The following is a 15,593-nucleotide window of genomic DNA, read 5'->3' on the forward strand; positions in this document are numbered from 1 at the left end:
TCTTCCTTACTAACCTACTAAGTAACCTAAAGCCTACTAAGTAACTACCTATCAGAAATTGGGATGAAATGCAATGCTAAGACTGCAACCTTGCTGATGCGAATGATGCTCTGCTGACTGTTGGTAGCAGGGACACATCTGCTGGTTCTTTTGGACTTTTTGGGTGGTATTTCCCATGGGACTCTGCTACACACACTGGGTGTTTGGTTGGAGATAGCACCCAGAACTCAGCATTCCTCATAGGAAGAGCACAACCTGTCCAGCTGTAATCCTCAAACTCTATAGGGTGTTAATATGCTTTTTGAGTACCTTCAGGGTTGATGTTAAACCCCTCAATGTTCAGCCTTACCTGCTGAGGACACTGATCTCAGGAGGCTCTGGAGTATCCTCCACATCAACATGACAACCAGCTGCACCTCAGCCTTTGACCTCGAAATGACATGCAAATTCTAGAAACCTTTGTCTCAAAGCCCTAAAATTGAGATACTTAAAAAAAAAAAAAATCCTTCTCCTAGACTGTGGAAAAGAGCTGGAAGATCACCTTTCGACCGCTGATTGTCTCTCCAGCCTTAGTCTGGTGCTAAATCTCTGAGCTTCATGATCCATAGATCTAAGCATGGAAGTTCATGTAGGAAAGATCACCAAAGCATACTTCAACGGCACAGAAAAAATGAGCTATCCATCCTGATTAGTCACATCCTAACCTGCATTCTTCTCGATGGCGGAATGTTCTTCTTGGTGGACAAAGCCTTGGTACACCGACCAGAGCACAGAACATGGACTGTATTTCTCCTGTCCTGATGGTCAGCGTTTGAATGAATTCTCTGCAGCGCTCTTAGCTGCTGTGCCACATTCGGTGAGACCGTGCTCTAAGGATACATTGCAATGTTCACACCAGATGCAAAGTCTTCAAGGTATAAAATGCCATCTGTGTGCCTAGACTGGTTTTCAGACTTGGACATTGCAGACTGGGAGCTAGATTTGACTAGCCAGATCCCTCCAGGAGCAAGCCGGAAGCAGTGCAGCATATTCTACAGTTCCAGGCTCCAGTTCTGTACAGTTCCAGGCTCCAGTATGTGCGGGAGTTGCAGGAGGGACTGTGCTTAAGGGGCCCATGAAATATTGTAAAAATGTACTTACTAGGATAAGGTTAATTTTGTGCTGGGTGACAAACTACTCGACAGTGTATCATCTTTCGTGTAATATAGGAGGCTTCTAGTGGTTAATTAAGACACTAGCCCAATCTAAAACCTGCAGGGGCCACATATTAGATAGAGGTCTTAGAGGAAAAATCAGTACTGACAGGGTTAGCGGCGGTACAGTGCCTCCATGCAGGCAGGGTGAGCACACGCTTGCTGTCTCTGAGGAGACCTAGAAAGCATGCTCCCTGTCTTCACAGTGCCTGACCCACCCACTCACTAGCTGTCAGCTGGTGTTGGCTGTTGATGCCAATCCAAAACAATTTCCCACTATATATCCAAAAATATCTCAAATCAATTAGAGTGCACTGAATAAAATACCAAATATATCTTCTTTATCTAAATCATCAATAATGACGGTCTCCTTGTATTAAAAAATATTTTTTTAATTGTTCAAATGAATTTAATTGTGTCCAGAGGCTATAATTCTATCAATTTAACATTAATAAAAAATCTAAAACCATCAAGCATCTTCATAGGCATCAAACATCATCTGTACATAATCACAGCAAACATTAATATATTTCTGAAAGAGACCCTCCGTATCTAGTGGACACCTATTACAATCCATACATTCTAAACATACACAAACATATCAAGATAAAAATTGCTGTATAACAAAGTGCTGTCACTTAACAAGTCCATTATAAAAATTCTGTAAGCCTAAATGGGCTTCGCTGAATCACTTTAGTTCCTTACCGAATTTTTAATGTTTGCTGTGATAATGTACAGGTGGTGGTTGATGCCTATTAAGATGCTTGATGGTTTTAGATTTTTATTTGAATAATTCAAATAAATATATATATTTTTTTATACTAGGAGTCATTATTAATGATCTAGATAAATAAGGTATATTTAGTATTTTATTCAGTGCACTCTAATTGTTAGAGATATTATTGGATATATAGTGGGAGCACAAAAGGGAAATTGTTTTGGATTCGTTTCACTTCCCCTGGCCCTTTTGGCCTTAAAGGATGACTCTTTTGAATTTAGAGTGGTCTGTTAATGCCCTTGTCCCTCACCAGCTGACGGCTAGGACGAGAGTCCATGTTCTCAGAATACATTTTTTCCTAAATGTTATAAATAGACATACGGATCTGTGTGATGTCCATGTTCTCAGAGTACACTTTTTTCCTCAATTTTATAAATAGACATGCACGTCTGTATCTCTGTTTGCTCTTCAGATCAAAGTATGTTTAGATATTTCAGAATGTCGCAAAATAACGAACAATCAGCCTGATTCATCATTCTCCCGTTTTGCGAGCCCCTAATAGCGATTCATAAGGAATCGCTATTAAGGACTTGCAAAACGGGATTCATGTAGAAATTGCATAAAGAAATGCGATTCCTACACATTCCTTATTTGCGATTAGCAAATTGCTAATCGCAAATAAGGAATAACTCCCCATGCATTCCTATGGGCCTACATGCTAATTGCGATTAGCAATTAGCTAATTGCAAATAAGGATGCGATTTCAAGGGTGCAGGGGTGTCCAAAGGACACCCTGTAGCACCCCTGAAATGTAATCTACATTGGTGTTGCGCACACACATGTCCAAAGGACATGTGTGTGTGTAACAAGCAACTTAGAAAAATGCATTTAAATGCATTTTTCTAAGTTTTTGCTATTTACCGAGAGTTCTGACCTCTCGGTAAATAGCGGCCCAAAATTGCATTTTCGCAATTTTAAAATGCTTCATGAATTGCATTTAAGGAATCTCAAATAGAGATTCCTTAAATACAATTCTTCGCAAATGTGCGAATTCTTAAATAGCGAATTTTGCATTTGGGATGATGAATCCCAAATGCAAAAATTGCACTCGCAAAAGGCAAGATTCTGAGAATCTTGCCCTTTGCGAGTGCAATTTAGCTTCAAAAGGACCATCTAGCACTGCAAATGAGCAGAAGTATCAGAGAGATGGGGGTCCATCAGTTATGGGAACCATCCAACGTTGGAGATAAGCAGTGGAAAAGGCAAAAGAGCCTAAAGCCTCCAGACAGAGGGAACAAACCCTCAAGTATCCTGTTAGAGACGTAACGAAATGTAAACACGACCCAGAGAGTCTCAAGTGTACCTAAGAATACGGGAGCTTATGACAGGCCGTAGTATGCTGCAAAGGCCAGCGCAACTTACTTAAAGCAAGCTCAATCTAAGCGAAGCACCGCATCAATCACAGACATAAAGATGAAGGAAATGGAATCCAACAAGTGTACGCTTGCAGACACGATTTTTAAAGAGTTGACAGGCGAAATTGGTGCAGGCTTATTATCCAATCAGGCAATCCGCATATAACGTGTCGAAAATTATAGGAGATGAAGTCCCACGTCCTTACAATGTCAACATTTAGAAACAAGCATTTGCAATGCAATAGGTCTCGCATTAGGAAAGTTTGAGCTATTGGTCTTGTAAATGACAATTTTTTTTATTTATGTGTTGGTTTTGAAAATAGCGAAATTAATAGCTTTGTCATTTACAATGCCAATACTTTTAACTTTTGCAAATGTGACACCTATAGCATTTGTAATGCAACATGTTTTGTATTTACGTGACTTGGATGTATTGATATTACAAATAACAATGGATTTAAATTGTTTTTAATGATTAACACTTAAATAAAAGTTATTGTAATTTATGATGGCAATAGCTTAAACTTTTGTAAATAACTTTTGTGAAGATTATGTTCAGTGTATTTTATTGTGACGAAAACCCAAGAACAGAAGTGAAATATTAACTTTTTTTGTGACATTTGTAATAAAGCTTGAAACATTGAGAGAACATATTTGAACCAGTTGTTGAATGGTTGCACAGATTGATGCTGTGGTGGCGCGGAGTGATGTGGTGGTGACGAGTGATGCTGTGGCATTCAGTGATGCTGTGGTAGCGCATAGTGATGTTGTGGTTCCCATGAGTGATGCTGTGGTGGTACGATAGATAGAGTGAGGGCGATAGATAGCTAGAGGGAGGGCGAAAGATAGATAGAGTCAGGGCGATAAATAGATAAATAGAGTGAGGGAGAAGATGGATAGATAAATAGAGTGAGGGCAATAGATAAATAGAGTGACGGCGATAGATAGATAGAATGATGCGATAGATAGAGTGAGTGCGATAGACAGAGTGAGGGCGATAGATAGACAGATAGGTAGAGTGAGGGCGATAGATAGAGTGAGGGCGATAGATAGATAGAGTGAGGGCGATAGATAGAGTGAGGGCGATAGAGAGATAGAGTGAGGGCGATAGAGAGATAGAGTGAGGGAGATAGATAGATAGATAGATAGATAGATAGAGTGAGGGTGATAGATAGATAGCCAGAGGGCGATAGATGGATAGAGTGAGGGTGATAGATAGATAGATAGATAGATAGCTAGATAGATAGAGTAAGGGCGATAGATAGATAGAGTGAGGGCGATAGATAGATACAGGGCAATAGATAGAGTGAGGGCTATAGATAGATAGATAGAGGGCGATAGATAGAGGGTGATAGATAGATAGAGTGTGTGTAAATAAGGACCACTCTGAACGAAATTGATGCTTGACGCTTGAATGACGTAATAGCATGCTGATAAATGTCACAACGTAAATGTCGTCAACATATTAAATTTATCCACCTCAGAAATATGACAGTCAGAGTCAAGCCTGCAATAAGCAGCATTAACACATGCTTATAACAGCAGGTGCTCCACCCACTGAGCTAAGTCTCCAGTTATTAACCTGGGCAGGTGTCCTGTCCCCGCAGCCCTTGGGAGTCAATGCAGGTGAATCAGAGGCATGCAATGTGGGATGTACCTGGGACAGGTGTGGGTGCTAGCTTAAGTATATCTCGTGCTGATGACATCATCACCGCGTCTTTCCTTGCTAGAACAGCAGCGTTACTAAAGACACACGGAAGAGAAATGGGTTGGGCTAAAACCAAAAAAAAACATCGCCCATGGTTGTTACCAGTCCCTAGACTCTGTCTCCCTCACTACTAACCCACTTATTCCTGCCTTTACTTTGTACTCCTGGTAAACTATATGGAGGATGTCAGAGCTATAGATAAAATGTACAGCGAGAGGGAAATTAGGGTAGCAAGGATGTCTGCCCCGGTGCCACTGCACCTGCTGCACCAAAGCTAGCTACGCTCATGGAGCCGAGGGATATTCTATTCGTTCTTTGGGGATGTCGGGTGCAGCAGGTTGATTTCCCAGGGACGTCAAAGGTGGAGAAAAGAGCGCGTGGTAAGAGACAGGACGCGTCTCTGTAACAACGCCAGAGAATATATAATGTTTACTAACAATCTGCCCATACATTTTTGGGGCACAGCATCATCAAATAAAGTAAAACGCCTCAGCAGCGCGAGGAGCTCTTTAATATTACAGAGAGAGCCCCAGTGAAGGCTCTAGCTGTAAAGGGCTCGGGTTTTCACATTCTGGTGCCCACTTGCGGGGGTCGCACCACGGCCCCTGCCACCCCCTGCTAGGACTGTCAGCGACCAGGAGCCGTCACTCAGGCTCGAGGAGCCAAGCGCACCTGGGTGGCCATTTCTGAGGAGCTGAAGAGGTGTGAAGGGCCCATCAATGCGCCTCCTCAGCCAACAGGGCAGCCGGGGATAATCGGGCAACCCCTTGCGCCCCCGTAATTCATCCTCGTGTCCGCTTCGCTGTTATTGCCCACGCCCCCAGTGCCCCTCATACTCTACGAAAAAAAAGCAAGATTTGCTTTTGCACAAATGCTGTGTGCTATTCGGCTGAACCGGCTGGTTGAAAAACAAGAGAAAGGCTGCAAGTACACTCTACAACCTGCTGTAATACAACACCACCGTATCCAGCATTATTGTGATGCTTTTCTATGCCAATGCGCATTACTTGTTCCATTTATAGACGGTTGCATGCATTGATTCGAATTGCTTTTGATTGATAATGCTACCAAAAAAACTCTTTGCTAGGTTACAGTGAATAAAAAATCCAGCAGCTACACTTACCCTTACTTGGAATAAAAAACATCACACCAAATGTCCCTAAAGAGCATTCCGCTAGTTTCACTGGAAACTAAGATTAGTTGTAAAGTTATACTCACCAAGCGTTCTTGAAACCTCTGTGGGAGGAGAATTGTCTGAAAAGGGATGACGAGTGATTGGCTTTATTCGAGACATGTAAAAACAAGTGACGGTGACCATAATAATAACAATAATGAGACACAATGCAGGGCAGAAGTGGTCATGCAGCTTGAGAAGAGTGATCTCAGAAAGGCATTACTAAAAAGACCCTCAACCAGAAACAATCATGAGACACAATGCAGGGCAAAAGTGATCATGCACCCTGAGAAGAGTGATCTGAGAAAGGCATTACTAAAGTGAACTTCAATCAGAAAAAAGTCATGACACAATGCAGGACAGAAGTGTTTATGCACCCTGAAAACAGTGAACTGAAAAAACATTACTACAGAGACCCTCAACCAGAAAAAATCGTGAGACACAATGCAGAACAGAAGTGATCATGCAGCTTGAGAAGAGTAATCTCAGTAAAGCATTACTAAAGAGACCCTCAACCCGAAACAATCATGAGACACAATGCAGGACAGAAGTGACCATGCACAATCAGAGCAGTGATCTAAAAAAAGCATTACAAAAGTGACCCAGCGCCAGGAACAATCGTTGGACACAATGCAGTGCATAAGTGGTCTTGTACCATGTGCACTGTGATCTGACATAAGGCAGGACAAAGACTATTATGTACTCGTACTCTCTGTTGTTACACAATGCAGCACTAAAACGGTTGTGTATCTGGACCACAGTACAGCTTTTGTATTCTTCGTTAGAAAAAACAATTAGCAGTTCTGAAAACACTGAATTTGAATTATTGTAACAATAAAATGATAAAATGGAGAGACTTTGATCTAAAAAGAGGGAGAGATAAATAGTCCTTAGTGGGAAGAATCCAGCCAGTGGCTATTCTATTATGTGTTCCCTGAAGCTGAGTGGTCAAGGAGGAGCGGTTTGGAGGTGTGCACTTCTGTTTGTCATTTGATGGTAAACTTACTGCCCTTGGATCGCCTTTTCAAATTGGTTCAGCTTTCGGGAACCATTACAGCGCAGAAGGGCCCTCCTTGAGACGGATGAAGAGAAAGCCTTAACTTTTAATATTTAATGTCCCCTTGGAGCGACGTGAGTGAAGAGGATCCTGCAAACCCCGCCTCCTCTCTGCGTGTTAATAAAGTGCCTTCTGCTGACCCGCGCTCCCTCCCCAGGCGCCCCTCTGCCCTCTAGTGCTTGGCCTCAACCAGCACTTACAGCTTCCCAGCGGTTTGGACGTGCTGCACGGTGATTTGTCTCGGCTTTCTCCATCTGCTGGTTTCTTGTTGCTCCTGAAGTTACTTACAGATGAGTTTCAGCGATTATCGGGCGCATCCATTAAAAATGTACGTGGGGATGTGGTTACCATGAAAAGTGGTTGCGCACTTTCTCACGTTCTCTGAGAAGTACACACACTTCCCACCAGGAGCTAATGAACACTTCTCTGCCACACCCTCTGGGAAATAGGCATAACCAAAACAGCAGCCAATGACCTCATCGTATAAACGAAGTTAAACAGAAAGGTCCCCATCAAACAAACCAGCGGTTGTACTCTCCTGTGGAACTGATGTCTATATTATTATTATTTTGTTTTTTAAATCACTCACACAAAGGCTCCTGCCTTCTCTCCCCCGACTGCTCTGTATCTCGATTGTCCGTTTACTTAAAAAAAGGTTTAGAATTACTCTTTACCTAGTCTGACACTTTCACAAGGTGAAATAAAAGGACCATAGAAAACTGGTAGAAAAAAGTTGGAATAAGTATATTTGGACTGGTATAATAAGAGACAGAAGCTGTGTTAGTTAGCAATTCCACGCCTCACCACTGACAGCTGCCGGCAGAGACGTCCGTCATTCTAAAATGTTTAAAACATTTGATTACATGGTGTTTCCGAAAGAAAGTGGAGTGTAAATTGAATAGGTTCGCGAGACTGCGAGGAATGTATGAGTCATGGATTACATACTTAAGCATTAGTAATGAGCAGTCAATGTGTGTCAACACCTTAAGCGGTCGCAAGCAAAGTAGAAGGGCGTTAGGGTAGTACACGAATACCAGTGGTGCGCTATAAAGTATTAAATATTTTTCTACAGCATCCTTGTCATGAAAGTATCTCCAAAAGCACAGATGGATGTTTACTCTGTGAACAATCTGTTACCGACATACAGTAAACCAGACAGGGGCTGCGGGCAGCTGTGAATTCTTCCCACACATCGTTTCAAAAAGCTTTAAATAACGCACAACAGACTATGATGCGTGTAAACGTTCCACCTACCCCAAGTCTGTATCCTTAGATAGACCGTGCCACAGCCGTCAGAGACGATTCAAAGAAGTAAAACTAAAAGCTTCAAACCATCCCAAACCCGGCACGCATGCGCATAAAAGGGGTGACAGAAAATTCACACGTGCGCAAGCGCAACGTGGTATAGAAATAAAAAAAAAAAAATGCATAAATAACTAAATTAATGAATACCGCAAATCACCGCCGTCACTCTGCCGGCCTGCGACCAGGAAGTCAGGCAGGCCGACGCGACAACAGGAAACAGGAAGTAGGAGGGCGGGAGCCTACTCCGCCTCCAACGGAAGAGCCGCGATGGGAGCCGCGTTTGAAGCACCGGAGCTGGCAGGAGCCTACCCTGCGGGTGCCGAAGGAGGGAAGAAGAGTCCTGCTGCCGGGCCCCGCAGCTGAGGAGAGCCGCCGCAGGAATGAAGCCGGTGAGTGTGTTGCTGAGGGGGGGGGCATGTGTGCGCGCGCGCGTGGGGGGGGAGCATGTGTGCGCGAGTGCGGGGGGGGGCGCCTGTGTGTGCGCATGCAGAGGGGTGGGGGGTGGGGGCTGCCTATATGTAAAGCGCTCTCATACCTGATTCGGTTCGGGGCTGGGAAAAAAAATAAAAATAAAAAAATGGCTGAGTTACTCTGCGCATGCGCGGGTGAGACGCGCGCTCCCACGGTGAAAACTGCGAAGGAAACGCTCGTCCACATCGGTGTCCACATTCCCATTAACGGGCAACAATAGTTGTCGAGACAGACACTCTCAATGCTCACGCATTGAGAGTACGTCTGCTCGACCTAAAGACAGACACTCTCAATGCTCACGCATTGAGAGTACGTCTGCTCGACCTAAAAATAAAGCAAGCATATGCACTGGGCAAGCATAATAAAACAAAAAATAGAACTAAAGAGATTCATTCCATTTAGGCTTCAAAGCAAAGCATTAGAATGGAAACATTAAAAATGAAAGCAAACGTCCTTAGAGGAAGCCAATTGTCAAGGTAAGTAGTCCTCTCAAAGTACACCAACGTGTAAAATTGCCAACAAAGAACAGCAGAAAGATTAGCACTGTACACAAAATCAATTCAAGTGATAATGAAAGAATGATTCAATGCTACCAGTTTGAGCTTCAATGCGAAACATTGAAAAGAGGGTGATTGTAATCATAGAATGATTATCCAAGTACGCAATTCTCTCAAATGACACCAAAAATAACAAATAATATCACCACCAAACTACAGCACAAACATTCCCAACTTGCTCTGCCCTTCCACCCCAGAAAGTCTGTTTCTTTCTTTGGCTATTGACCATTTCTTGCCATGATGTTTAGACCTTTTCAGTGGTATTTGTCTTGAGGATTTCCACCAGCTCCTCCCAATCCTCTGTTTATATTGAGCAACTGTGATAAATTGGGATGGTCTAGAATGCTGAGGTTTCAGAGTGGGTGGAAAAAGTGTTTATCCTGGGACATTGTTTGCCACCCCCTTTCACAGAGGGACCTACAGAGCCTAGATTCCCCGTGGTATGCCCGCTTCCCTTAGATGAGGCCATACCATACAAGCTGCGGCTGGTGGGTAATTTGTACCACACCAAGGATCCGATATCTGCAGCAGCCAATGGATGGAAGCCATCACTACATCTATCTCCCCTGATGGTTTCATTGTTTCTGGATGACCTTTGATTTCAGTGAAGGCACTTCATGCTGTGTCGCACAGTGCATTTACGGTCAGCCTTCGCTTCATTGGGGTATTGGTATGCCTGTTGAGGACATGGCAGCTAAAACATTTTGTATTATTATTTTTGGCTAGTTCCTCAAAAGCAATGTGTTTAGAGGAAGTTCTTCTCTGTTTTCTTTGCTGCCGTCCTTTTTCCTGGGTGAAGAATAAGCATTGGCTCATGTGCATGACAACTTCCCTACTAAAGTACTGCCATTTTCCATTCCTCTAGGCACAGTGGGCTCGTGCTGAAGATGTCAGTGTTTTTAAGTTCATGTCAGTGACACCCCTTGGCTTCTATACTTCTCAAAGGATCCCTACATTTCATATTCCCTCGTGCAATGTTAATGCTCACCATATCCACACTAGGCAGCTGTTGGGGATGCACTGTTGCTTGCACCATATTTTCCTGACTGTTATTCTTGTTTCTTAGACTCTATTTCAACATTTTATTCCGAGAGACCTCATCTCTGCTTGCATTCAATAGTCCTGCAATGACTGCAAATCACACTGGGGCACATTTGTGGGCTGCATTTGAGTAGGTTTGTTCTAGTTGCTGCTTCGTCAGTCAGTCATGTGCCTGGATAGTAGGCTTTCTCTTATTGGCCTATGTGGTGTGACGTGTACTGCGGCTTTGGCAGCTTTTGGGGATGCTGAGTCCAAGCAGTCAAATCAAGGATTGAAGAGACGTTGATGAGCTTATTAGTTAAAGTGCAATGCTGTTTTAATTTTGACTGATGCAAAAGCTCAATGTGATGTTTCCATTCTGTACAATAAAAAAGCACATGGAGAGGTGTGCTATTAGGAGCTGTGGCCCAAAGAAAGGGAGATCAATCGGGGCTAATTCTTACTGCCTAGCTGCAGCCCTAAGACCTTACGCAGTGTTTCATTGCGAGGGTCTCGGGGTGCAACAGAGTACTTTAGTAGACTGCCCCTGGATAAACTCTATGACTTTCTAAGGGATGGCAGACACAAAGGCAGTGAATATTATCTTGGTTGGCAAGAACTCCAAAATGTTGCCCGTTTAGGCGACGCTATTGTCAGGAGGAATCAATCTTTTACCCAAAATACAAATCTAGTTGAAATGTGCACTTGGCAGAATATATATGAATATATTACAGACTCAGTAATATTGACTGTATTGAGTCTTTTTAGGTCTCGCCTCAGCAGCGCATGTGCTGTCGCTTCGAATCATGCTTTATCCACTTTGTGGGCTTTAAATACTCCCATCATTTTTCATTTGTTCTTTTTTCTACTGTTCGGAAATCCTAGCTTTTCAGCTCAGTGATGCATTGGTTTTATTTGTCCCTCCCTCTGGTGTGTGGTACCTACCCATTCAGACTTGCCCTATTACATGTACTCATTCCCCTGTCTATTATCTACGTTTTGGCTAAGTTTATTTTATTTTATCTCGGCTCGTCCTGAGCATACACTGCATGCAGACCTCTGTGAAAGTGGGGGAAAGGAGCATGTGGAAATGCATGTGTGCAGCAGAGGGGCAGGGACTGTGTGCCGGGCTTTGCTGCTGAAGCTGCAGAAGAGGCGGGAATGTGAGGGGGCCGGGGGCTTACTGCTGCTGGAGCCAGAGCACATGGGCTGTGCGCATGACTATGACTGGGACAACGAGCTGCAGCCCGAGGCTCTCCCTGCGGCAGCACAGTGCCTGGTACATAGGACTGGAGCTGGGATGCTGCTGCCTTCCACAGCAACCGGTAAGTGCAGGACACCTTGACCTTCACTGGACCACGGGAGCCCCACCGTACCACCCCCACTTCTGCGTGCAGAGAGTGCGCCCCTCGGCAGTGCTGTGTGCCACCCTACACTGCTGACCCCTTCAGCCCCTGCGTGGTGCCCTCAGTATTTACACAGACATCTTTGCACATCCAACACTGGCAGCCACTGTGTCAGCCCCATGAGACAGGCATCCCCTATGTACTGCCCTACACCTTTCAGAGAGGCAGCCACTATGTGCTGCCCCTCAAGACAGGCAGGCACCTTGTACTGCTCTACACCTCTCATGGAGGCAGCCACTGTGTGCTGCCCCACATTTCTGACTCCAACTGCCCTGTGTTTCCTGCCCCATATGTCTAACACAGGCAGCCGGTGTGTTCAGTCCATTGCCACTGTATACTGCTCTCCCGTAGCAGTCAATGGCAGAGAGCCTTCCTCTTCCCGATCACCACCCACCTGTGGCTGGCATCGCAAGGGCTCAAGGGTTGAGGGTGAAGATCAAAAACGTATCAACAAGAGTCCAATATGTACTACAAATCATGTGTTAAACACACCTTTAGTGCACACCACCCTGTGCATTCACCTATGGAATGCGTGCAAGTACTCTACTGTTATGTCGATCACTGGTCTAGCACAGTCTACATACACTTAATTCACAGTGGACAGCACCCTTCTTGTACACGCAGCTTCAATTACTCTTGTCACGGACTCCATTCAGGTCACTTCTGTATGACAACTCGCTGTACAGCAGCACCCGGGGAGTCCCTTCACAGTCAGGGTGCTGCAGCCTCACATCACCTTTGAATAACCTACATTCACTGCGAATCTCCCTGTCTCATGCAGTCACTATGATGAAACCTCAAATCACCCCTGTATTACATTGTCGGTGTGCAGCAGCCTCAAATCACAGCCACTGTATGCTATTTTAAATTACCATCACACAGTCACTGTGTGCAGCCACACAGTGACTGTTAATACAGTCACTGCAACAACACCAGATTCACTGTGCACCATATAGTCACTGTGCAGCAACCCCAGATTATACATGCATTGCACAGTCACCCACTATACAGCAGCTTCAGATCACCCCTTTGTTACACAGTACCTGTGCAACAGCTTTAGATTACTCCTACATCACATATTCACTGTGCAGCAGCCTCAGATTCACCAAGCATCATACATTCACTGAGCAGCAGCCTTAGCTTATCCAGGGATCACACATTCACTGAGCAGCAGCCTCAGATTCATCAATCATCACACATTCACAGTGCAATAGCCTCAGATTATCCAAGCACCACACATTCACTGTGCAGCCACACTGTTCCATGCCACACAATTCCACAACCAACAATGTCTATCCAACCTACATATTTCCACTCCATACCACATACAACCACCCCACTCCATAACACATGGGTAAAATACATTGTCATTTACATCACCAATAGCTCTAACTCTTGCAAAAGTGAGACCTATTGGGTTTGCCAGTGCTTGTTTGGAAATTGGCATACCCCTTGTATTGTATTGTAATTCATATATTGCTTACTACCCCTGACGAGACGTCTAAGCTCTTTTTCGACGAGTAGCACGCGACTCCGGAACCCATAAAGGATTAGTGGTGAATTAGTATAGTGAAATATGAAAGCAATTTGAGTGGTGGCTCCCTGTGGTGGTAGGGGCACAGCAGAGTGGGTGGATTGGAACCTGTCCTTGCCAGTATGCCCAGCTGTGTATTTAGGACAGTCTCACAAGATACCGCTCTGTATCTGCGTGGTAGTGTATTGAATTTGCCTACAGTCTTGCGACTATTGTTCCGATAGACTCGGGAGCTGGAAACACTGTGAGGTCAAAGAAGTCGTGCTGGTTCCTTGTCATAGAGTGTCAGGGATCCTGTCCAGTCCAGTAGCACCCGGTGTCAGAGGGGAGGAACAGAAAAAGGGACACAAAAAAACGTACCTGCAGCCCGCCGCATCTCCATCTTCTGCTCCTCTCATGGCTCTACTGCACACAGAGACTCCCAGACTCCCCTGCGGCCAATACTGAAGCTGCTCTCACACATGAGCATTGGCCTGAGCGTTGATGATTTGCGCTCCCTGGGAGCCTTTGCTTGGCTGTTCCTTGGTTGGAGAGAGTATCAATACGCATGACGGTTTGACCAGCCTGAACTGACCAAACTATCATGCACATTGATAATAACGTATACCACTCCTCGTGGGTACCTGTTATCCCCCTTGCCCAACCCCCTAAACTTCTGTAAACAAAATATAATGATAATAAACACTGGGTTATTATCGTTTTATATTTATTTATGCTGCTGGCATGGTGGGGCGATGCTCCTCTGCAGTAGCGGAGGACTGCCCCTGATCCTCTTCCATCAAGTTCACGCTACTCTTTTGTTTGAATAGACTTGCCTTCAGGTTTATTTCCTGATGCGCTCTCAGTGCTCACTCTAAATTGTTCAACATCAAGGTCCCCAGTGTACTTCTTCCCGGCAGTGGTCAAAGTGCTTTAAAAAAAAGTATGAGAACTGTGAAGCTGCGCACAATAGGGTGGGGTGAGTGTGGGGGCGTGGTCAAAGTAGTGGCTAAAAAACAAAATATTCTGTAATTTTTTTGGTCTTTAACCTTGAAGTAACTACATATAAAATACCACACAGCTTAGATGAAAATGAAATGCTTGTTATGTTAATCAGTGGGAAATGCACTGTCGTACATTATGAAACCTCTTTTAGTTAATGCACTTCATAGGTCTGTGTCTATAACTAGAGAGCCATAGAATTAATTCCCGGTTGGTTCCGTGGAGAATAGTGACTTGTGTATTTTTAATGCTAGAAGGTCCTAGTATGTGACAGAAAGCACTGTGAATATATAAATCATTATTTTGAACTTGCATTACACACAGTATAAGATAAACTGCTACAAAAGGCGCAAAACGGTTTAAGATAAAAGTGTTTCCAAAATATCGTTTTTTTTCAGACTATACGTAGTGCAATTTCTTTTCTTATAACTTTATTTTAAAAGCTCACACTTCACAGCTTAGCTGGTAGCTCACTTTTACAATACCTCTAAAAAACCAAATGCATGTCATCAGGAAGCTTCAAGTGATTTCATCAATTAAATCCAATACCGGCTTCCAAACACCCTTTACATTTGCAGATTGACCAGTTGCACACATTTACATTTCTTTGAAAAAAGGCTTTTTTTTTAGCTCTCTGCCCCTCTCTCGGTTTCACTGGAGACTCCTTACCTTACTCTTCAAATGAAGCATTTCAGCTCTCGGAATTAACCTTCCAGGGCGGATGTCTTTTCACAAAATGTAGGGGAACTGTTTTTTTTTTAAATTAAAAATGGGCCTACCGTGCCCCTCAGATCACCCCCACTTCGTCCACTGCATACGGGACATTTTTTAACCTTTTTGTGCACATTGGGGTGGTGAGGGAAAGTTTTCTGGATGGGGATAATGAAAGTTAGGATTTCCTTACTCAGTGGTTCTCATATGATCCCTCTCTGAAGGATGAAACGCTGACCATGGACTGTTGGGATTCGAGCCTCTGACCTTAGGTTAAATGCATCTCGGCAAGCAAGAACATCACAGCTTCTCACTAAAATAATGTGTGTATTGGAGTCCTAGA

General features: G+C 44.0%; 1 protein-coding gene across 1 annotated transcript in view; it reads left to right on the forward strand.

Annotated features, from left to right (window-relative positions):
- The window catches only part of IGDCC4 (immunoglobulin superfamily DCC subclass member 4), a 705,186-nt gene that overhangs the window by 305,242 nt on the left and 384,351 nt on the right, over positions 1 to 15,593 (forward strand). The gene's annotated exons all lie outside the window — the stretch shown is intronic.

The sequence above is a fragment of the Lissotriton helveticus genome, chromosome 3_1 (assembly GCF_964261635.1).
Source record: "Lissotriton helveticus chromosome 3_1, aLisHel1.1, whole genome shotgun sequence".
Lineage (NCBI taxonomy): Eukaryota > Metazoa > Chordata > Amphibia > Caudata > Salamandridae > Lissotriton > Lissotriton helveticus.